We start from the raw sequence: 26,028 nt of genomic DNA, 5'->3' as shown, positions 1-26,028 counted from the left end.
TGTGTGGGTCAAAAACTGTGGATTGGAGAAAACGGATTGTCACATAGGTTATTGTGAATCCAAAAGAGGTCGCAATGCATTTTCTACATTGCGAAGAAAAATCTGATTGTCAGCATATGTGAGATGAACTCCATCTCTGCGGAAAATGAAAGAGCTGCAAAAGAATATGTTTTCAATGTGGAATGAGGACATGCCAACATCTCTTAAAAAGGCACAAACAGCCTTATTCACATTGTGTCTCGCTTTCTCCATTTGTGGACCAAAAGCAGAAGAACTCAGCCATATTTGTCTTTGTGCAATACGGGAAAAAAGTATTTGACAATTTGGAAACATATCCATGAGCTTCGCAAGTCCTTCCTTCATTGCAAATTGCAAAGAAATTCCAGAGACATGACCTACACAGTTTCCTTCGCAATGAATAATAAGTATATCTGGAGGACGCTCTGTCAGTAAAGTAGCACAGAGAGGTACCAAGTCCAGCCACCTCATGCCATGCACGCCATGCCAGTGCACTTCCACATGAGGAAATCTGAGATCTGCAGATAAACTGCAGCTTTCTGCATGCACCGTCAACCAATGTATCCATGAGTCTCCCAAAATCCAGATAATCTGTTTGCGAGTACGCAAAGCCATGGCTGTGTGGTCTCCTGTCAGGGAGAAGACAGTCTTACTAAATCGTGCTGTTCAGAACACACCCAGTGAACTTTAGTGACCAATCCCTGGGGCCGCTCATTTTCGTTTACATGTGTCTCCACCCCAGAATTCCCGTTGGTGATATGCGCAGGCTGCAAACTACCGCCATGTCTGCAGACATGTATAGGATCAGAGCGTAACAACGGTACATTAAAGTGTTATTCCCCTTTTTCCCCTTTAAGGTGATCTCTGAAAAGAGCCATTTATTTTTTATTTATGGGCAGATACCTTACAGACATATGTTATTGTGTTTATTTTTTTGTATTGTATGTCCTTACTCTACTCCTACAACCATTACAGAACATTCTCTAAAGCAAAAGAACATCACATTTCCCAAAGACGATAGCAGAACACCATCTGCTTCAAAGTAATCTGCATTACTTGGAACAATGTTTTCGTGGCTGCAGAAAAACATACCAGCGCATAACATAAACGCACGCATGCCGCGATTAATGATGCACCTCCCAATACTTTGATCTGGACAGAAAAAATAATTGTTGTTCCATTGTACTCTAGGTAGCCCAAATGGCAAGCACTCTAGTGCAAAATTACCACATGAGGAGAGGTCATTGTACGTATGTGTCTGCAAACTTGCAGAATTGCCGCAACATTGGCATCAGTCTCAGCATTCCACACCACCTCCACTCCTCTCACATCGAAATGGTGTGCCACATGCCTACTCTCTGCATAATGTTGTAAGCCATGGACAAAAATGTCTCCAAGCAACAAAACCCTGACCCTCTCCACCTCTGCCATCTTCAGTGTACGCACTGTCTTTGGACACAAAAGAGTAATGTGAACATCTGATTGGCTGATGCCTACAGTCCCCTTTCCATGCAGGATTTGCTGTAGAAACCCGTATGTGACACACCCTACCCACGGACAAGCGTTGCCTACGTGCGGCACGCAACTCTCACCCAGTCCTTTCACCCCTTCCACAGTGGTAGCAAATCGAGTCCCTCATTGGACACAACTAAGCAGTCACCCAACCATCCACCAATCACTTTGAAAATCGCTAAATGTAACTCCGTCATCAACATTGCGCACTTCAAAATTACTGTCGATAATTCTGGATGGAAGTCGCATATCATTGCAAAGCACCTACTTCAGAAGGTACTTTGCAAGTGTTACAAATTTCTACATACAGCTCCATGCATGCGCACATGCATGAGTAGAGTACAGGTATTTATATTTCAATCAGAGAACATGTGCAACCTTTATGATTTAATGTAAAACAAATTAATGCTGCTAAATGTGCATAGGCAATACATACCAACGCTCCCCCTTTTAAGTGCAATATGTCCGATTTATCATTGATAAACCGCACGACTTCTTACTGTCTTCCGCATAACCTATACAAATGTTGCATGGATGCCTATTTAGGGCAAAACTCGAATTTGTATTAGAAAATGTCGGAGTTGTACACTGTGTACAGCCTACAGTAATGCTACTTACAATGTAATCGTATGACAAAAGTAAGTGCTCCCGATTGCTGTGGTGACATCTCCCTCTGAGAGTCTCCCGATTTTTCGCCATTGTGCTTTTAAATTGCAAGTAGAAAATGTTTTCCCATCTACTACTGTGCCCTATCACTTACAAACCTCTTTCCTATTAAAAGTTAATCCTACCTTAAAAATGTTAGCAATTTTGAAGGACTTGCAAGTAACATATTGCAAATACCATGCAAAGCCTGCACAGAGTGAAGTGAAAAGCGCACATGCACTGGGTTCAAATATGAAAGGAGAATGCTCTGACGAACGATGCACAATTAATGTGTGCAGTATCAGCACTGCTGTAAACACACAAAGTAATCAATTTTGTTTTTTTGAATCACAGTGAAGACTACTCTCCTGAGAATCAACAGCATCTACACTGCGGACGACATATCTGAAGAAACTTGGTCATTTTGCAAAAAAAGTAAGTACAGTAATACCTTTATATTGTAACTACTCCTCAAAGAGGCTGCTTGGGTTATTTGTTTAATTTGGGCACCAAAGCAAACATTGATTTCTGAACCATTCTACATACAAATATCCATTTATTGAACAAAGAATAACAGGCAGAATGGCTCACAAATCCCTGTGTGTTTGGAACTCAAATAACGTACGTAATCCTTAGAAGGTTAGATTTAGAAAAGTAGTTGCTGTTGCAAGTTTATGGCATTTCGTTTATTAATCATGCTTCTCGTCACCACTAGTCCACTTTGTAGTCTCATCTGAAGCACAGTTTACTAGTATACAAACAGTAAAATAGCCTTACAAAATGATTGCAAGAGTCCAATACACATTCACACACCATAACAAAGAGCTTCCCCGTCAGACTCATGCACTTATGCACACATCACACATACATTATACAACAGACCAAAGCATGCCTTCTTTTTTTCAACAGACACTAAAGAATGCATACCAAAAAGCAACTCTGTAGAAAGGAACGCAGAAGTAGAGCAAATAAAAATAAAAGTGCCCAATCTAAGCATCCATCTGTTGTAGAGTTTGTAGAGAATGTTGGAAGAAACCAGCTAATGCAGTCGGTTAGCAAAACAAAAGAAACTTCAACTACCGAAACTTTATGTCCTCCATCAAATTGTGTCACAAAACACAAAAATGTTGGCAAAAATCGGCTACAGTAACAATGCTCCTACTAATCCTGCTAGTGTAACAAGAATCCATAGTAAAAAAAGTATTTTATCAAAAATGTTTCGTCACAGAGTCCTTCATAATCTACTAAGAAGAGGAACAAAATCATCCTCACCCCTTAAAACCTACCATAGAAAGTTAATCCTACAAGCTCTCGTGGACAGTGCAATCCTTCTGAAAAGGAAGTTGTTTATATTAGTGTTAAATAGGATGAAATAACTACCAAACTTCAAAAGAAACTCAGCAATAAACGGAATATGAACAAAAATGATTGTTTAAATGTTTGTGGCGGTGAATGGAGTCACACGACAACCACAGAACCATATTTCAATGAAGAAGCATACAAACAAAATCAAACAAACACAATTGCCACCCATAGCAGTGGATGAGGGTATCAGAAAATCAATACTACCATCATGGAACAAGAAACACTGCTTACAAAAGTATCCTCTGTAAACTACACCATTCAGTATACAAATGGCCATGCACATCCATGTGTGCCATTCCAAACAAAGCTTTCAAATCTTTACGTCAGTTCCTCAATCAGTATGTAAAAGGTAAAGACATAAGTAAAATTAAAGTGCTGCAAAATATGGATATGTGTGCAGTGCGCAAATACACAGGACTACAAGGACATTCATTAGCCTGCATTTCTGGGCCTATTTGCAAAAGCACTTTCCATGATATCAAAAAGATATCAATACATCATTCAAGTGTAAGAAATCTATTGTATAAAATATACTATGCAAAAACTCCAGCTTCAGAATTAGGCAATTTAAACAACACTCTTCTTCATGGTACACCCAAATACTGTAGAAATTGACCATATTCAGAGAAAATAGTTTGGAAGTGAAAGCCACTTACAAAATGCAATCATTTTAGAACATAGTAACAACAATTCTGCACATAGCAACCTTCTATTACACACATACAGAAAAGAAATAGTAAAATTTGAAAGGTCATCGGCTGAAGTACCAAACCATGTGTGTGTGTGTGTTTCCGCAGAACCTTTTACAAAAGGAACACAAAAAATGTAGACATTGCATACAGAATAGAAGACAATGAATACTCTAAATGGTTTGAATCAACTCTCTACCGTTTAGTAGAAAACAAATATGTACTAACTGAACGCCAAATATGTTGCAGTTACTGTACTACAAAATTAGACAACAACCACACTCCTTCATGTGCTATTACAAATAATTTGGAATTGTTCCCACTACCAAAAATCCTACAACAACTCAATTTGTATGAGAGCATAATAATTCAAACAGTTCACCCATTTCAAGCCTTCATCCAAAAACAGCAAAATTACCTTCCTCTGAATTGGTGAAAGGCATTTGTGGCAAAGTAGTTTATTTGCCATTAGATTTAATGGAAAATGTACACACTCTAGGAGTGCAACGTTCAATAGAGCATTTTTTTAATAATCTTGGTAAATGGTGTACCAACAAAGGACAAAAAAATGTGGCAACAACTAGTGGACTTACATGAAGTTAGACAAGCATTGCAATATCTAAAAGACAATAACGAGTACTACAAGGAAATAAATACTGATGAAAGCTTAAGGGAAACAACTGAAATAATTGAAGAGCCATCAGAAACTGGACAATTCGAACTTCTGGATCCTGCTACAGTATCCACTCTTTTGGACCATTACACAATTCATCCATTGCATTCCAATGAAAGCATAGATGATGCACTAGAAACTTACCAAATGCGACAAACCAAAGGGCCACCAATGAGTATATGGGAAAAAAGTATAGACGCATGAGCTTTTCCACTGCTTTTTCCTACTGGCAAAGGTGGAAGATACAATGATAGACCCACTCAGAATGGAGCATCAGAATACCGCTCTTTACGAATGTATTTGCAAGATCCCAGATATAGACAAAATGTGGAATATATATTCCACCTACTCTATGAAAGTGAATTAGCAACACTATGTTACGGAGTTGCACACATTTTGAAATCTGGAACCCACTTTCAAAATATGTCAACTACGCAGTTGATACAAAAAGTACAGGAAAAAGATCGTTTTTTTCAAGCAAGTATAACAAATGTGTTTGCAAACATGCATGGTACAAAGGAATACTGGTTCTGACGGCACGGAGATGTGCGTTGTATGATCAGAAACCTTGGACCACCGACTTGGTTTGTTACGCTAAGTTAAGCAGCATATGCATGGGAAGATTTACATGAGTTCCTACGCATAGCAAACAGCAACAAAAACAACATAGATATATTAACACATGGAGACCTTTGCTCTCTAGATCCAGTTAATGTGTCAAGATATTTCCATCATCGTTTCATTGCCATGCTACACTTTATTTGCAATAAAAAAGTTCCTCCCCTTGGAGAAGTGCAACGTTTCTTTTGGAGAAAAGAATATCAAGCCAGAGGAGCACCACATATTTGCATGCTGTTATGGATCAAAGGTGCACTGAAATTTGGTCACAACAGTGATAGCACTGTTTTGCAGTTTATCCAAATATATATCACTTGTGAAATCCCTTCACAACAGACACATAGTGAGCTGCATGGTCAGATTTTACAATTTCAAAGACACAAATGTGGCAAATATTGTCGCTGCAAATACATAGACAAAGGTAAATACTACACCAAATGCCGCTTTGGTTTCCCTAGACCAGTTACAGAAACAGGTGGAGTAAACAACTTCATGTGTTCAGTTCGTCATAGTGTTAAAGGTAAATCACCTAAGAACACGTATTTCATGAAAAGAAGGGAAGAATCAAAATATATCAATGATAACAATGCAATGATTGCCCTCTTACGGAATGCAAATGTAGATGTGCAGTACATTGCAGACAATTCAACTGCTTCTGCACGATATGTTACAGCCTACTTAACAAAAGCAGAAAAAACAGAGCTTCAAGACCTCTGGGATGACCTAGCATTAGACAAAACATTATCACAGAAATTGTACAGCATAGGCATAAAAATGCTATCTCATTGAGAATGTGGCAACTACGAAGCAGCAGATCGTTTGACCGGTACTGCTTTGTATGGTAAATCAGACAACATAGTAAGGCTAAGTCTCCTGCAAAATCTAGCAAAAGAGTGCTGAAATCAGATGAGGACATCTAAACAATTGCCAAAAAAGATCCCAACAGCCAAGACATTCTAAAAAACAATTTACTGGACACATACTATCCGAACAGGAGTAGCACTTTGGAAAGCATGTGTCTATACCACATAGCTCAAAACCTTGCATACAAAAATAATGTAAAACCCGATGAAAGCAAACGTAGATATAGAGTGACCGATTGTGAAGGGAGTTTAGTGAAACTTAACAAACAAAACGTAATTAATCAAGTAAAATTGTCATTAAAAACTCCTCAATAGAAAGAACTATATTATATACCTCAAAGTTACAACTTTTCAAACCATGGAGAAAAGAGGAAGACATACTAGAAAACTGTGTCTGCTATGAAGATGCTTTCAAACCAAATGAAATCGCTATCACTGATGTGAACTTTACGCAGTACAAAACGATGTTACACAATGAGCAGCAACAGGAAGAAGAACTTCAGGCCCAACTATATAAGGACTCTTTCGACAGTAGTCAACCTTCTGTAACAGGAGATCAAGAACCACTAGGACAACCACTAATAGCAAATGAGGCTGAAGTAGCGATGACAGAAGTAGAAAACACGATGTATCAGTATCAAGAAGATACAGAAGACTTAAATGTACAACAAGCAAAACTTAACAAAGATCAGCGCACCATTTTTGAAGACGTAAAACAACAAATTGTACATGGTGTACAACACGAAAATAAAGAATGTACCTGGCAAAATTACAAACATATACTGCTGTACGTCAGTGGAGAAGCTGGATCAGGGAACATTCTTAATCAAAATCATCAGCAAGTTCCTTCAACAATTGACAAACAACAAACTGTCAGCTGTTGTAATAGCCCCCACAGGTTTAGCTGCCTACAACATAGGCGGTGTCACTTTACACCAATTACTACTGCTTCCAGTAGAGCATCAAAATAAATTAGACTATTACAAATTTTCGGCAGAAGCTTCAATGGAATTACGCAGAGTATTAAAACACATGAAAATGCTACTAAGAGATGAAGTGAGCATGGTCCCCAACCAAATGTTGGCTTTGATTCACCTCAGATTGCAAGAAGTACTTAAAAGTAACAACAAAGAACTATTTGCAGGGAAACACATTATCGTTTTTGGAGATTTTCTAAAATTAACACCAGTGAAAGGTGAACCTATTTTTAAAAACCTTAGGCCACAAACTCTGCCGGAGAACTGTTGGTAGCATAGGTAATGTCAACTTTTGGCAACATTTCCAATACAGAGAATTAACTGAGAACATGTGGCAATCTGCACATCCAACTTATGCCAACATCTTAAAAAGTATTAGAGTTGGTGTACTATCGCAAGAAGCACACGTTGTATTGTGGCACATTCAGGCACTTTATGGCAATAATACATGTGCAACTGATGTTATGGAATAAATAGGGCACAACAAATGTCAATTGTATGGCCTGAATGCCAACTCTTGCAAGTTGTTTCAAATTCAATGAAACAATGTTAAATAAAGAAATGCAACCAATAATGGAAATTAGCGCCACAGACAAACTAGACATACATGGTATGACAGTACCCATGTGTGAACGAGCAACAACAAGACTAAATAGTTTAGAAAATTCAATCTCCAACACAGCTGGGTTGGAAAAAATTTAAAATTATCCTTAAATTGTAGAGTAATTAAACGTAACCATGACGTTGAGCAAGGGCTAGTTAATGGAGCACCAGGTACAGTTGTTGGCTTTCAATCATACCCACGTGACAGCAACATTCAGTTTGTAAATTTCACTTTGATAAAGTTTCAGAAGTGAAAATGATAGGGCGCTCAATTGCTCGATTCCCTCTCTTCAAAGACATGTATGTACGTAGAGAGCAATTTTCTCTAACTCTTGCATATGCAGTTACTGTTCATAAATCCCAAGGTCGTACCCTAGACAGAGCATTGATAGATAAAGGAAACACAGTCTTTAAAGAAGGCATGAGCTATGAAGCATTATCACGCTTACGTACACTTGACGGTCTATTGCTAATGAACTTTGATGCAAGTAAAGTGAAAGCTGATATTCCTTGCATTCTAGAATACAATAGATAGCGTTCACTGTACACCCCTCACCTGAAACAATATCCTGTTCCAGATAAAGTAAAACATGGTAAAAGAAAACTAAATGAAACAGAAATTCAACAGAATCCAACAGCAAATTCCTCAAAGAAAAGAAAAGAAGCTAAAGTTTCAGCAATTACCACAAACAAAGAAGATCCTATTAGGGAATGTAAACCAGGGCTGTCGGCAAAGAAGGAACAGAAATTCTGAAAAATGCACTCAGATACAGAAGTAGCTGGTCCATTCAAATTTGCAAATGGAAGTGGGGTAAGTTGCTATGCAAATGTAGCAATGAATATTCTATTTCAATTGCCACCAATTGTTAACAATATTTATTTGCACAGTACAGACCAATTGTGTTTGCAAATGTTAGTGCTTCATAGAAATGCAACAAGAAATCCTGACAACACATACAGTGTTCATGGAATACAGCAAGAATTGGACGACTGTGCTGGAATGGTGAGATTCACTCTGAACTCACAAGAAGATCCACAAGAATTTCTAATGTACTTACTATTAGTATTGGAAAACAAAAACATACCTGTAAATGAAATGTTCCAGATTTCGTACATGTGGAAACATACATGCACTCTCTGTAGCAATGTGATACAAAAAGAAATCCCAAATGAGCGATTTGTGTATGTTTCCATACCAAATTGTGAAAGCAATCCATTTCAGCAACTTGTACAGAATGCAAACCATGGCAGATTATGTACTATTTGCAATTCAGACAATCACTCTACCATACTGATACAATCACATAATGCGTACATAATACTTATGCTTCTACGTTATAATGCAGATGGTACCAAAAACAACTGCAAACTGACTGGATTCACACACAGTCAAGTGTCACTTGGAAGGAAAACCTTTACAACAATAGGTATAATCTACCATGCAGGAACTACAACCAACGCAGTCACTACACTGCATACATTAAAAAGAAATGTGGATGGTTCGAATGTAATGATAGCACCATTACTCTAAAGCAAAGATTGCCAGCTAATCTTACAAATGTGTATTTAATGTTTTTAAAGCCAAAATGTAACAAATAATCTGTACTTCAAGATTGCCAAAAAATTATGCGAAAGACGACAAACAGTTAGAATACGCCAATAGGTATCTAACTGCCCAAGAGGATATAACAATCACACAAATAAATGGATATCACAGATTTGTAGGAACAAATGCACAGTTAGAATACGCCTACAGGTATGTAACTGTTGTTAAAAATCAGCAGGAAAGCAACAAACATAACATTAATCAGAAAGATGAAGTAAACATTCAAAGGAAACAAGGCAGTAGTTGGTATCATAGGAAAAGAAGGGTTTTTTTTTAAATCTGACAAGGATTCTTTTTCCCCAGACCCAAGGATTAGAAAAGCAAACACAGAAACTGAGCACAATGCACAGTACACCGGTTTGTAAACTAAATATGAGGGCAAAAAAAAGGTGAACTGTCCATTATGCAATGTAGTGAGTATTCATAAAATGCAAAGACTAAGATACCTTTTTCTGTTATCACAGAAATTAAAAAAGGGATACTTCCGCCAAGTACGAAAATCATTTAAAAAATACAAGTGGATTCTGAACAAAGTAATGAGTAAGTAAATTGGCAGTCATTTTCTACACATGCGAATGTACACGTCTAATCTATGGTAGTAGTATGCTGCAGTGGTTGGAGTCTAGCCCTTGCATCTTCAGTGTCTAACCTACGACCTACGCCTTATGACCAAAGTACAAAGAGCATACTTCCTAGCCACAACCATTGCTGCATGTCCAAACCATGTTCCTTGTAAATTAGCTACATATAAATTTACTGTTGGGACCATCGTCTGCAGCCATGCAACCAGGACATTAGGGCGTGCACACAACTAACGCATTACACCACTCCCATATTCACTTATAACTCCACTGCTTATGACTTCAGTCTTGGGTGCATGCCCTTTGGGCATGCAGTCAAGACTCTGGATCTTGGCCAGAAACACCACAGCATATCGGAAAAATTGTGCCTTCTCATTTCACTATATACAAAGTTGGTTTTGGGAGCATGGCCACAGTAGTGGTCATGTAGTTATGGTTAAGTTTCTGTTTCCATAGGAAGAGCACTTTTTGGGCGGCTTTTACCTTCGCTCCCCCCGGACGATTCCACACCAAACTTTGCATTGTATATGGCCCACTCTGATTTTTTTTCAAAGTTTGGTGAGGTTTTGTCCAGGGGGGGCAAAGTTATAGGGGGGTCCCAATTTTTTTTTTTTTTTCCCATATACTGAATGGGAATAACATTTTGCTCACGCCTAAAGCCCAAACCGCTGGACGGATTTTCACCAACTTTGGACCAGGAGCAGCGGCTTTGTCCCGAAAGTGTGCTTTTGCAAATTTGGTGAAAATCCGTCCAGTAGTTTTTAAAAAAAAAATGACCAAAATTAGGTCAGAAAAAAATAGTGATATCTGTATCCGCTTCGTGGACACACTTCCCTGTTCGCTCCGCGGACAGGACGGTGATTGGGCAAGCGGCTTGCGTGATGTCCGCGGACACCTGACGTGCCCTCTCATTGGCTGCAGTTAAGCGTGCAGTGCATCTTATTTTCAGAGACGCCCGCCATCTTTGTTGATCGTTTCAGGAGCTGGATCTGCCACCTATATAGTAAGCTCAGGTCCTGTGTCTTCCTCCTGTTCCCCCACCCCGCTCATGCCCGTGTCTTCCTTTCGTTCCCCCCACCCCCGCTCATGCCCCGTGTCTCCCTTCTTCCTCCCCCAACCCCCACTCATGCCCCGTGTCTCCCTTCCTTCCCCCCACCCCCCGCTCATGCCCAGTGTCTCCCTTCTTTCCCCCCACCCCCGGACGATTCCACACCAAACTTTGCATTGTATATGGCCCACTCTGATTTTTTTTCAAAGTTTGGTGAGGTTTTGTCCAGGGGGGGCAAAGTTATAGGGGGATCCCAATTTTTTTTTTTCCCATATACTGAATGGGAACAAAATTTTGCTCACGCCTACAGCCCAAACCGCTGGACGGATTTTCACCAACTTTGGACCAGGAGCAGCGGCTTTGTCCCGAAAGTGTGCTTTTGCAAATTTGATGAAAATACGTCCAGTAGTTTTTTTTTAAAAAATGACCAAAATTAGGTCAGAAAAAATTAGTGATATCTGTGTCCGCTTCGCGGACACACTTCCCTGTTCGCTCCGCGGACAGGGATTGGGCAAGCGGCTTGCGTGATGTCCGCGGACACCTGACGATCCCCTCTCATTGGCTGCAGTTAAGCGTGCAGTGCATCTTATTTTCAGAGACGCCCGCCATCTTTGTTGATCGTTTCAGGAGCGGGATCTGCCACCTATATAGTAAGCTCAGGTCCTGTGTCTTCCTCCTGTTCCCCCACCCCGCTCATGCCCGTGTCTTCCTCTCGTTCCCCCCACCCCCCGCTCATGCCCCGTGTCTTTCTCCTGTCCCCCCTCATGCCCTGTGTCTCTCTTTTGTTCCTCCATCCCCCGCTCACGCCATCAGCACACGGTGGCCTGCGGAGGGCCGAGGAGCGGGATCTGCTGCCTGCAAAGTTAGCTCAGGCCCCGTGTCTTCCTCCCGTTCCCCCCACCCCCGCTCATGCCCCGTGTCTCCCTTCTCCCCCACCCCCCACTCATGCCCCGTGTCTCCCTTCTTTCCCCCCACCCATGCTCATGCCCAGTGTCTCCCTTCTTTCCCCCCACCCCCGCTTATTCCACATGTCTCCTTTCTTCCCCCCCACCCCCTGCTCATGCCCTGTGTCCCCCTTCTTTCCCCCCACCCCCGCTCATGACCCATGTCTCCCTTCTTCCCCCCACCCCCCGCTCATGCCCCGTGTCTCCCTTCTTACCCCACAACCCCCGCTCATGACCCGTGTCTCCCTTCTTTCCCCCCATCCCCGCTTATGCCCCATGTCTCCCTTCTTACCCCACAACCCCTGCTCATGCCCCGTGTCTCCCTTCTTTCCCCAGCTCATGACCCGTGTCTCCCTTCTTCCCCTCCACCCCCCGCTCATGCCCTGTGTGTCCCTTCGTCCCCCCATCCCCCGCTCATGCCCCTGTATCTCCCTTCTTTCCACCTCCCCACCCCCCGCTCAAGCCCCGTGTTTCCCTTCTTTCCCCCCACCCCCAAGTTAGCTCAGGCCCCGTGTCTTCCTCCCGTTCCCCCCACCCCCGCTCATGCCCCGTGTCTCCCTTCTCCCCCACCCCCCACTCATGCCCCGTGTCTCCCTTCTTTCCCCCCCAACCCCCGCTCATGCCCCGTGTCTCCCTTCCTTCCCCCCACCCATGCTCATGCCCAGTGTCTCCCTTCTTTCCCCCCACCCCCGCTTATTCCACATGTCTCCTTTCTTCCCCCCCACCCCCTGCTCATGCCCTGTGTCCCCCTTCTTTCCCCCCACCCCCGCTCATGACCCATGTCTCCCTTCTTCCCCCCACCCCCCGCTCATGCCCCGTGTCTCCCTTCTTACCCCACAACCCCCGCTCATGACCCGTGTCTCCCTTCTTTCCCCCCATCCCCGCTTATGCCCCATGTCTCCCTTCTTACCCCACAACCCCTGCTCATGCCCCGTGTCTCCCTTCTTTCCCCAGCTCATGACCCGTGTCTCCCTTCTTCCCCTCCACCCCCCGCTCATGCCCTGTGTGTCCCTTCGTCCCCCCATCCCCCGCTCATCCCCCTGTATCTCCCTTCTTTCCACCTCCCCACCCCCCGCTCAAGCCCCGTGTTTCCCTTCTTTCCCCCCACACCCCTCATGCCCCGTGTCTCCCTTCTTTCCCCATACCACTGCTCATAATTCCCCGTGTCTCCCTTCTTCCCCCGCCACCCCCCACTCATGCCCTGTGTCTCCCTTCTTCCCCCCACCCCCCGCTCATGCCCCGTGTCTCCCATATTCTCCTCCACCCCCGCTCATACCCTGTGTCTCCCTTCTTTCCCCCCACACCCTGCTCATGCCCGGTGTCTCCCTTATTCCCCCCACCCCCCGCTCATGCCCCGTGTCTCCCTTCTTTCCCCCCACCACCGCTCATGCCCCGTGTCTCCCTTCTTTCCCTCCACCCCCCGCACATGCCCCATGTCTCCCTTCTTCCCCCGCATCCCCCGCTCATGCCCCATGTCTCCCTTATTCCCCCCCACCCCCTGCTCATGCCCCGTGTCTCCCTTCTAACCTCCCAACCCCCGCTCATGCCCTGTGTCTCCCTTCTTTCCCCCCCACTCCCAGGACATGCCCATGTCTCCCTTCTTTCCCTGCACCCCCCGCGCATGCCCCGTGTCACCCTTCTTGGCCCCCCAACCCCCGCTCATGCCCCGTGTCTCCCTTCTTTCCCCCCTGCTCCTGCCCCGTGTCTCCCTTCTTGGCCCCCCACCCCCCGCTCATGCCCCGTGTCTCCCTACTTCCCCCCACCCCCGCTCATGCCCCGTGTCTCCCTTCTTCCCCGCCACCCCTCGCTCATGCCTCGTTTCTCCCTTCTTTCCCCCCACCCCCACTCATGCCCTGTGTCTCCCTTCTTCCCCCCACCCAGACTCATGCCCCGTGTCTCCCTTCTTTCCACCCCCCACCCCCCGTTCATGCCCCGTGTCTCCCTTCTTTTCCCCATCCCCCGCTCATGCCCCGTGTCTTCCTTCTCCCCCCCACCACCACTCATGCCCTGTGTCTCCGTTCTTCCCCCCACCCCCCGCTCATGCCCTGTGTCTTCCTTCTTTCCCCCCACCCCCCGCTCATGCAACCTGTCTCCCTTATTCCCCCCACCCCCTGCTCATGCCCCATGTCTCCCTTCTTTCCCCCCACCCCCGCTCATGCCCCGTGTCTCCCTTCTCCCGCTCCACCCCCCGCTCATGCCCTGTGTCTCCCTTCTAACCTCCCAACCCCCGCTCATGCCCTGTGTCTCCCTTCTTTCCCTCCCACCCCCCGGGTATGCCCCGTGTCTGCCTTCTTTCCCCTCACCCCCACTCATGCCCTGTGTCTCCGTTCTTTCCCCCCCAAAACCCCACTCATGCCCCGTGTCTCCCTTCTTTCCCCCCACCCCCCGCTCATGCCCCGTGTCTCCCTTCTTTCCCCCGCACCCCCCGCTCATGCCCTGTGTCTCCCTTCTTACCCCCACGCCCCGCTCATGCCCCATGTATCCCTTCTTTCCCCCACACCCCCCGCTCATGCCCCGTGTCTCTCTTCCTTTCCCCTACCCCCCGCTCATGCAACGTGTCTCCCTTATTCCCCCCACCCCCCGCTCATGCCCCGTGTCTCCCTTCTCCCGCCCCAAACCTCCCAACCCCCGCTCATGCCCCGTGTCTCCCTTCTTTCCCTCCCACCCCCTGCTCATGCCCCGTGTCTCCCTTCTTTCCTTCCCACCCCCGCTCATGCCCCGTGTCTCCCTTCTTTCCCCCGCACCCCTCGCTCATGCCCTGTGTCTCCCTTCTTACCCCCACCCCCCGCTCATACCCCATGTATCCCTTCTTTCCCCACCACCCCCCGCTCATGCCCCGTGTCTCTCTTCCTTTCCCCTACCCCCGCTCATGTCCTGCGTCTCCCTTGTTCCCCCGCTCCCCCCACTCAGGCCCCGTATCTCCCTTATTTCCCCCCCACCCCCGCTCATGACTGGTGTCTCCCTTCTTTCCACCTCACCCCCCGCTCATGCCCCGTGTCTCCCTTCTTTCCCCATGCTCATGCCCCGTGTCTCACTTCTTGCACCCCCCACCCCCGCTCATGCCCCGTGTCACCCTTCTTTCCCCCCACCCCCCGCTCATGCCCCGTGTCTCCCTTCTTTCCCCCCACCCTCCGCTAATGCCCTGTGTCTCCCTTCTTTCCCCCACCCCCCACTCATGCCCCGTGTCTCCCTTCTTTTCCCCCCCACCCCCCGCTCATGCCACGTGTCTCCCTTCTTTCCCCCGCACACCCACTCATGCCCCATGTCTCGCTTCTTTCCCCCGCTCATGCCCAGTGTCTCCCATGTTTCCCCCCAACCCCCGCTCATGCCCTGTGTCTCCCTTCTTTCCCCCCTCCCCTGCTCATGCCCCGTTTCTCCCTTCTTTCCCCCCACTCTTGCCCCGTGTCTCCCGTCTTCCCCCACCCCCCGTTCATGCCCTGTTTCTCCCTTCTTCCCCCCCACCCCCACTCATGCCCATTGTCTCCCTTCTTCCACCCACCCCCCGCTCATACCCTGTGTCTCCCTTCTTTCCCCCCACCCCCGCTCATGCCCCGTTTCTCCCTTCTCCCTCCCACCCCCCGCTCATGCCCTGTGTCTCCCTTCTTTCCCCCCACCCCCTGCACATGCCCCGTGTCTCCCTTCTTTCCCCCCACCCCCCGCTCATGCAACGTGTCTCCCTTATTCCCCCCACCCCCCGCTCATGCCCCGTGTCTCCCTTCTCCCGCCCCAAACCTCCCAACCCCCGCTCATGCCCCGTGTCTCCCTTCTTTCCCTCCCACCCCCTGCTCATGCCCCGTGTCTCCCTTCTTTCCCCCGCACCCCCCGCTCATGCCCTGTGTCTCCCTTCTTATCCCCACGCCCCGCTCATGCCCCATGTATCCCTTCTTTCCCCCCCACCCCCCGCTCATGCCCCGTGTCTCTCTTCCTTTCCCCTACCCCCCGCTCATGCAACGTGTCTCCCTTATTCCCCCCACCCCCCGCTCATGCCCCGTGTCTCCCTTCTCCCGCCCCAAACCTCCCAACCCCCGCTCATGCCCCGTGTCTCCCTTCTTTCCCTCCCACCCCCTGCTCATGCCCCGTGTCTCCCTTCTTTCCTTCCCACCCCCGCTCATGCCCCGTGTCTCCCTTCTTTCCCCCGCACCCCTCGCTCATGCCCTGTGTCTCCCTTCTTACCCCCACCCCCCGCTCATACCCCATGTATCCCTTCTTTCCCCACCACCCCCCGCTCATGCCCCGTGTCTCTCTTCCTTTCCCCTACCCCCGCTCATGTCCTGCGTCTCCCTTGTTCCCCCGCTCCCCCCACTCAGGCCCCGTATCTCCCTTATTTCCCCCCCACCCCCGCTCATGACTGGTGTCTCCCTTCTTTCCACCTCACCCCCCGCTCATGCCCCGTGTCTCCCTTCTTTCCCCATGCTCATGCCCCGTGTCTCACTTCTTGCACCCCCCACCCCCGCTCATGCCCCGTGTCACCCTTCTTTCCCCCCACCCCCCGCTCATGCCCCGTGTCTCCCTTCTTTCCCCCCACCCTCCGCTAATGCCCTGTGTCTCCCTTCTTTCCCCCACCCCCCACTCATGCCCCGTGTCTCCCTTCTTTTCCCCCCCACCCCCCGCTCATGCCACGTGTCTCCCTTCTTTCCCCCGCACACCCACTCATGCCCCATGTCTCGCTTCTTTCCCCCGCTCATGCCCAGTGTCTCCCATGTTTCCCCCCACCCCCGCTCATGCCCTGTGTCTCCCTTCTTCCCCCCACCCCCGCCTCGTGTCTCCCTACTTCCCCCCAACCCCCGCTCATGCCCCGTGTCTCCCTTCTTTCCCCCCTGCTCCTGCCCCGTGTCTCCCTTCTTCCCCGCCACCCCCCGCTCATGCCTCATGTCTCCCTTCTTTCCCCCAACCCCCCTCATGCCCTGTGTCTCCCTTCTTCCCCCCCACCCCCGTTCATGCCCCGTGTCTCCCTTCTTTCCCCCATCCCCCGCTCATGCCCCGTGTCTTCCTTCTTCCCCCCCACCACCGCTCATGCCCCATGTCTCCCTTCTTTCCCGCCACCCCCCGCTCATCCCCTGTGTCTACCTTCTTTCCCCCCACCCCCCCGCTCATGCCCCATGTATTCCTTCTTTCCCCCCACCCCCCACTCATGCCCCGTGTCTCTCTTCCTTCCCCCTACCCCCGCTCATGTCCTGTGTCTCCCTTCTTCCCCCGCTCCCCCCACTCAGGCCCCGTATCTCCCTTATTCCCCCCCCACCCCCGCTCATGACCGGTGTCTCCCTTCTTTCCCCCTCACCCCCCGCCATGCCCCGTGTCTCCCTTCTTTCCCCATGCTCATGCCCCGTGTCTCCCTTCTTGCACCCCCCACCCCCTGCTCATGCCCCGTGTCACCCTTCTTTCCCCCCACCCCCCGCTCATGCCCTGTGTCTCCCTCGTGTTCCCCCACCCCCCGCTCATGCCCCGTGTCTCCCTCATGTTACCCCCCACCCCCTGCTCATGCCCCATGTCTGCCCTGTTCCCCCCACCCCCCGCTCATGCCCCGTGTCTCCCTCCTGTACCACCCACCCCCCACACATGCCCCATGTCTGTCCTGTTTCCCCCACCCCCGCTCATGTCCCGTGTCTCTCTCCCTCATGTACCCCCCACCTCCTGCTCATGCCCCATAACCCCCCACCCCCTGCTCATGCCCAGTGTCTGCCCTGTTCCCCCCACACCCCGCTCATGCCCGTGTCTCCGTTGTGTTACCTCCACCCTCCGCTCATGCCCCGTGTCTCCCTCGTGTTCCCCCCATCCCCTGCTCATGGCCCTTGTTTCCCCTGTTCACCCCCATCCCCCGCCCATGCCCTGTGTCTCCCTTCTTTCCCCTCTGCCCCCAGCTCATGCCCCGTGTCTCCCTTCTTTCCACCCCCACCCCCCGCTCATGCCCCGTGTCTCCCTTCTTTCCTCCCACCCCCTGCTCATGCCCTGTGTCTCCCTTCTTTCCCCCCTCCCCTGCTCATGCCCCGTTTCTCCCTTCTTTCCCCCCACTCTTGCCCCGTGTCTCCCGTCTTCCCCCACCCCCCGTTCATGCCCTGTTTCTCCCTTCTTCCCCCCCACCCCCACTCATGCCCATTGTCTCCCTTCTTCCACCCACCCCCCGCTCATACCCTGTGTCTCCCTTCTTTCCCCCCACCCCCGCTCATGCCCCGTTTCTCCCTTCTCCCTCCCACCCCCCGCTCATGCCCTGTGTCTCCCTTCTTTCCCCCCACCCCCTGCACATGCCCCGTGTCTCCCTTCTTTCCCCCCACCCCCCGCTCATGCCCCGTGTCTCCCTTCTTCCCCCCACCTCCCATTCATGCCCCGTGTCTCCCTTCTTTCCCCCCACTCATGACCCGTGTCTCCCTTCTTTCCCCCACCCCCCGCTCATGCCCTGTGTCTCCCTTCTTCCCCCACCCCTCGCTCATGCCCCGTGTCTCCCTTCTTTCCCCCCACACCCGCTCATGCCCTGTGTCTCCCTTCTTCCCCCCACCCCTCGCTCATGCCCCGTGTCTCCCTTCTTTCCCCCTCCACCCCCCGCTCATGCCCCATCTCCAATCTTCCCCCCACCCCCCGCTCATACTCCATGTCTCGCTCCTGTACCCCCCACCACCCGCTCATGTCCCGTGTCTCCCTCCTGTACCCCCCGCTCATGCCCTGTGTCTCCCTCCTGTCCTCCCCCACCCCCGCTCATGCCACGTGTCTCCCCTGTTCACCCCACCCCCGCTCATGCCCTTTGTCTCCCCCTCATGCCCCGTGTCTCCCTTCTTTCCCCCACCCCCCGCTCATGCCCCGTGTCTGCCCTGTTCCCACCACCCCCGCTCATGCCCCGTATTTCCCTCCTGTACCCCCCACCAACCGCTCATGCCCGTGTCTCCGTCCTGTTCCCCCCACCCCCCGCTCATGCCCCGTGTCTCCCTCGTGTTACCCCCCAACCCCCGCTCTTGCCCCGTGTCTGCCCTGTTCCCCCCACCCCCCGTTCATGCCCTGTGTCTCCCTCTTGTTACCCCCAGCCCATGTTCATGCCCCGTGTCTCCCTCCTGTTCCCCCCACCCCCCGCTCATGCCCCGTGTCTCCCTTGTGTACTCTCCCACCCCCCGCTCATGCCCCGTGTCTCTCTCCCTCGAGTACCCACCCACCCCCCACTCATGCCCATGTCCCCCCCACCCCTGCTCATGCCTGTGTCTGCTCTTTTCCCCCCACCCCCCCCGTGCTCATGCCCCGTGTCTCCCTCGTGTTCCGCCCCACCCCCCGCTCATTCCCCGTGTCTCCCCTGTTCACCCTCACCCACCGCTCATGCTCCGTGTCTGTCTCCCTCCTTTTCCCCCCACCCCCCGCTCATGCCCCATGTCTCCCTTCTTTCGACCCCCCACCCCCGCTCATGGCCCGTGACTCACTTCTCCCCCCCCTCGCTCATGCCCCTTGTCTCCCTTCTCCCCCCACCCCCCATTCATGCCCCGTGTCTCCCTTCTTTCCACCCCCCCACAACCCCCGCTCATGCCGCGTGTCTCCCTCGTGTACCCCCCTCCTATGATGCCCCTTATTGACCTCTTGTTCCCCACACCCCTGCTGATGTGATGCCCTGTTCTGTTCTCTTTATACACTCTGCCTTCCCTTTCCATGGTGGCCATCTTGGTAAAAGATTTTCCTTCCTAAACCGGGATGGCGCAGGTGTCCCGGTTTGGGAAGAAAAATCCTTTTTTTACTGCCCGGGGTTCCCACTTTGAGGACCTAGGATGCTAGTGTCTTCATCTATTGAAAAGGACGTTATGGTTACGTTGCACTAACAAAAACCTATGAAATTCAGTAAAAAAAAAAATGTGTTAAAGGGACGTTATGGTTAAGTTGCACTAATAAAAACCTATGAAATTCAATGAAAACACTTTGTTAAAGGGACATTATGGTTAAGTTGCACTAATATAAACCTATGAAATTCAATGAAAAAACTTTGTTAAAGGGACGTTATGGTTAAGTTGCGCTACTAAAAACCTATGAAATTCAGTGAAAAAACTTTGTTAAAGGGACATTATGGTTTCCAGTAAAACCAAAAAACCCTTGAAATTTGCCAGTTATGGTAAGTTAAGCAACCATAACTCGCGCCACCACCGTGTACTGCTAAGACTAACAACCATGACATCAAAGATGTTGCAATTATCTCCAGCTCAGCCGTGAAAATGGAGCTGCAAAGCTTTCAAGCACAGTGAGAAAATGTGGGGGCCATGAGCGCGGTGTGTGTGGTGCTGCAGATGGGAGAGAAGCCTTTTTGTGTTATGGCATTGAGGCCTAGTCCAAAGATGGAGTCGTGGGTACACAAAATGGAAGCCAAGTGTCCCGCACAATAACCTTGCCTCTGCCACTGCCACTGCCAATGAAACAACTAGTGTGCATGAGAGCAAATGGAAGTGTCCCCCATTATTGTACGAGCAAGTGGTTTACATTGTGCTGAATGCATGAGGAGGACCTAAACAACCCCTCACTCCCACACAATACTCAAACACTCATGCACAAAGCATGCATATACTGCACAAAAGCCCTATCCACACTTTCTTTATTTTCTCCAACAGACCCCAAGAATGCCTACCAAAAAGCAACTCCATAGAAAGCAACGCAGAAGTAGAGAAAATCAAAATAAGTGTCCAAAATAAGCATCCATTTCTAGCAGATTTTGTAAAAAACCTTTAAACAAAACAGCTAATACAGTTATTAAGCGAAACAAGCTTCCAGTAACGAAACTTTCCCTCCTCTATCAAAATGTAAAACCAAACATAAAGTGATTAACAATACTTTAGCTACCACTACTGCTAATGCTGCACCTATACACCTTGATTTGTGAAAAAATTTGGCAACAACTCCTGGAGTTACATAAAATTAGACAAGCCCTGCAATATCTAAAAAACAACAATGAATACTAAAAAGAAGTTCATATTGAAGAAAACCTGAGAGAAACTATTGAAATAATTCAAGAGTCACCAGAAACTGGTCAATTTGAGCTTCTAAATCCTGCTACAGAATCAAATATTTTAGACCATTACACAATTCATCCTTTATACTCTAAAGGCACTATAGATGATGCACTAGAAACGTACCAAATGCGACAAGCCAAAGGATCTCCAATCAGCATATGGGAAAAAGTATAGAAGCACGGGCCTTTCCTCTACTCTTTCCTACTGGAAAAGGAAGAAGGTACGATGATAGATCCACACAGATAACAGCATCAGAATATCGCTCTCTACGAATGTATTCTGACGACCCTTAGATTCAGACAAAACATGGAATACATGGAATACATATTCCACCTTCTCTGTGAAAGTGAACTAGCAACTCTATACTACAGAGTTACACACACACACATTCAAAATATGTCAGCTATGCAATTATTACAAAAAGTGCAAGAAAAAGATGAGGTTTTACAAATCTTTTAGCAAACATGCATGGTACAAAAGAATACTGGTTCCGACGTCACAGAGATGTATGTTGAATCATAAGAATCATAAGAATTCCTGGCCCACCCACTTGGTTTGTTACATTATGTTGTGCAGAACATGCATGGGAAGATTTACACGATTTCCTACACTCTCTAGATCCTGTAAATGTATCAAAATATTTCCATCATCTCTTCATTGCTATGCTACACTTTATTTGTAATAAGACTGGTCCTCCCCTCTGAGAAGTTCAACACTTCATTTGGTGAAAAGAATACCAAGCCAGAGGAGCACCACACATCCACATGCTATTATGGATTAAAGATGCTCCTAAATTTGGTCAGGACAGTGATGCAAATGTTTTACAGTTCATCCAAAAATATGTCACTTGTGAAATCCCTTCACAAGCAACATATAGTGACCTTCATGCACAAACTTTACAATTTCAAAGACACAAATTTGGGAAATATTGTCCTCGTAAATATGAAAAAGGGAAATACCAAATGCTGCTTTGGTTTCCCTAGACCAGTTTTAGCAACAGGTCAAGTAAACAACATCATGTCTTCAGTCAGACATAGTGTCAAAGTTAAATCACCTAAGAACACATATTAAATAAAAAGAACAGAAGAATCAAAATACATCAATGATTACAATGCAATAATTGCCCTCTTATGGAATGCAAACATAGATGTGCAGTACATTGCAGACAATTCCACTGCAGTTGCACGATATGTCACAGCCTATTTAACCAAAGCAGAGAAAACAGTGTGGCTGCTATGAAGCTGCAGACCGTTTAACCGGTACTGCCTTGTATGGAAAATCTGACAATATAGTATGGCTAAACAGGAGTACCACTTTGGAAACCATGTGTCTCTACCATGTAGCCCAAAACTTCACATACAAAAATAATGTTAAACCAGATGAAAAGATACAGAGTGGTGTATTGTGAAGGGAGCTTCGTGAAACTTACCAAATGCATCTTTATTAATCATATCAAATTGTCATTAAAAACTCCTCAACATGAAGAACAGTATTAAATGTCCCTGCTACAACTTTTTAAACCATGGAGAAAAGAAGAAGAGTTACTAGAAACCTATGACTTCTATGAAGATATTTTCAAGCACATGAAAGTGCTATAACAGATGTAAACTTTACACAGTACAAAACAATGTTGCACAGCAACATGAAGAACTTTAGGCCCAACTAGATGAGGACACTCCTGACAGTAGTCAACCTTCTGTAACAGGAAGCCAAGAACCACTGGGACAGCCACTAATAGCAAATTTTAGCAGAATTAGCTATGACAGAAGTAGAAAACACCATGTGTAAGTATGAACAAGCTACAGAAGACTTCACTGTACTGAAATCATAACTAAACAATGAGCAGCGTAGCATTTTACAAGAAGTAACAAAACAAATTGAACATGGTGTGGAACATGAAAATAAAAACTGTACCTGCCAAGACTACACACCTATAGTGCTGTACCTCAGTGGTGAAGCTGGTTCAGGCAAAACATTCTTAATCAAAATCATCAGTAAGGACCTTCAACAATTGACAAACAATAAACTGTCAGCTGTTGTAACTTCCCCCCCAGGTTTACCTTCCTACAACATAGGCAGTGTCACTTAACACCGATTGCTACTTCTTCCAGTAGAACACCAAAACAAATTTGACTATTACAAACTTTCCACAGAAGCTGCAATGGAACTACGCAGAGTTTTCAAACAAATGAAAATGCTGATAATAGATAAGGTGAGCATGGTCTCCAACCTAATATTGGCTTTGATTCACCTCAGATTACAAGAGGTCCTCAAAACTACGAACAGCTCTTTGGAGGAAAACACATTATTGTTTATGAAGATCTTCTTCAATTAACACCAGTGAACGATGAACCTATTTTTAAAACCTTAGGGCACAAACTGTGCCGTAAAACTCTTGGCAGCATAGGAAATGTCAACGTTTGGCAACATTTCCAATACAGAGAATTAACAGAAAACATGTGCCAGTCTGCAGACCTCACACACGCCACTATCTCAAGAAGCACAAGCAACATTAAAAACCAGGCACATCCATACACTCTATGTCCATAACTCATGTGCTACTGATGTCATGGAACAATTAGCACACAAAAATGTCAATTGTATGTCCTTGATGCCAACTCTTGCAAGCTGTTCAAAATTCAATGAAACAATGTTGAAAAAAGAAATGCAACCAATAATAGAAATTTTCTCCAAAGATAATGGCCCTGGCTTTCCACATACTTTTTGTAACTTTTTGAATGCTTTTAAGTGTTTGATATGGTCGTAAGACACACCCCTCCACCCCTATAAAAGGCCACACCCCAGAGCTGATCTTCATTGTACTTCTGGCTATTGCAGATTGACTTTTGCTGCCTTTGCTGCTGTTGCAGAGATTATCTCATTAACACAAATGGCATCCATGGCTGCTGTTGCTACATCTGCTTCAGCACTATCCCCAAACCCTCCACCACCACCAGCTCCCCAAGGGCCTGCAGAGGGGAACACATGTGAGGATGTAGAGAACGAGGATGAAGAGGATGAAGAGAATGAGGTTGAGGAATTCCCTACTACCAGCACTCGCCGGGAGTCTTGGTTGTGGTGCTTGTTTACCGTTAATGGTAACGTACCAAAAGCACGTGCCAACAAGGTCTCCTGTAACCAGTGCAAATTGGTGCTGAGTCGTGGGAAACGTGGTTCGTACAGCTTTGGAACGACATCTATGAAGTGACACCTAACTTTGTTCCACAGTGCGGACAATCGCATGGTTGTACCTTGTGATTAACGTAGTAGGTTGAGTTCCTCTACAGCATCCCCCGTTTCCGCTCCCCTCACCACAAGAGACACTCCTGTGGGAGAGTGCATACCTCCAGCTGCTTCACAGGCCATTCGCGATGCTGTTGACCCTTACCTTTCGAGGGTCACAATATTGTGTATGTACTGCGACATAGTACTCTGCAGGGGGGAGAGTCTTCGAAGTGCTTTTGAGACTACGGTCACAGACCACCAGAAGACCTGCTACCTACCTAAATAAGGCCCACCCTACAACTTCCTCTCTCCACCCTTCCTTATCCCTGTGGTTGGTGTACCTTCCTTACCCTCCTTTCCCCTCCTCTCCTAGTGTGTCGTGTGTAAAAAAGCAAAAGAAATATGAAACAACAAAAATCCCCAAAAAAAGACTCTTTTCAGATCCGCCTTTCACAGTTTAAAAATAGAAGTGTCAAATAAACAGTGCAGGGCCCTGTGCATTTTTTGAAAGTCTGCGTACGGTCCTAGGACAGATATAATTTTGGGGGTGCTGCCCTAGCAAAACCAATGCACTTTTCTCTGTGAGTAAGTGGTGGCTCTGAAAAGAGCCTTTTGGTGGTGTTTTTGTGTTTGAAAAACTTGGAATCGTCAACATCTACTGCAAAATAGATGACTACAATTTTTGTATTTTGTACATTTCTCAGAAAAATCTGATTGCCAGCATATGTAAGATGGACTTCATCTCTCCGAAAAATGTATGTGCTACGAAACATAATATTTTCATTGTGAAAAGAGGACATGCCAACATCTCTTAGAAAGGCACAAACAGCCTTGTTGACATTACGCCTCGCTTTCTCTATTTGTGGACCAAATGAAGAGGAACGCAGCCACATTTGTCTTTGCGCAATACGAGAAAAAATTCCTTGGGAATTTGGAAACATGTCCATGACCTTCTCAAGTACTTCTTTCATTGCAAATTGCAAAGAAATTCGAGACACATGTCCAAACTGGTCCCTCCACAATGAATTATAATTATGTCTGGATGATGCTCGGTCTCTAAAGTAGCACAGAGAGGTACCATGTCCAGCCACTTCATTCCACGGACTCCATGCCAGTGCACTTCCACATAAGGGAATCCAAGATCTGCAGCTACTCCACAATGTGCTGCATGCACCTCCAACCAAAATCCAGATAATTTGTTTTCGAAAACTCTCAGCCATAGCTATCTGTTCTTCTCTCAGGAAAAAGACATTCTCACAAAATCTCTCCTTACACAACACACCCACTAAACTTTACTGACCAATCCCTAGATCCACACATTCTCATTTGCATGCCTCTCCATCCCAGAACCCCCGTATGTAATATGCGCTGTCCGCAGACTACCACCATGTCTGCAGACATATCGAAGATCTGATCGTGGTGAATATACATTTAAATAGTGGGCCCCATTTCCCATTTGAGGTGGGCTCTGAAAGAGACATTTTTTTTTTTTTTTTTCTGCAGATGCCTGACAGACACCTGTTATTTTGTACTTTTTTGGGGGTTTTTTCTTCTTACTTTACAACTCAAATCTTCACATAACCTTCTCCAAAGCAACCCTTACATTCCAAAACAGCATGGCATTTCCCAAAAAAGATAAAGAAACACCATCTTCTTCAAAATAAACAGCATTACTCGAATCAATATTCTCATTGTTACAGA

Source organism: Ambystoma mexicanum, chromosome 3q, assembly GCF_040938575.1.
Source record: "Ambystoma mexicanum isolate Mex_15411 chromosome 3q, UKY_AmexF1_1, whole genome shotgun sequence".
Lineage (NCBI taxonomy): Eukaryota > Metazoa > Chordata > Amphibia > Caudata > Ambystomatidae > Ambystoma > Ambystoma mexicanum.
The sequence above is the reverse complement of the archived record's forward strand: the minus strand, read 5'-3'. Positions refer to the sequence as shown.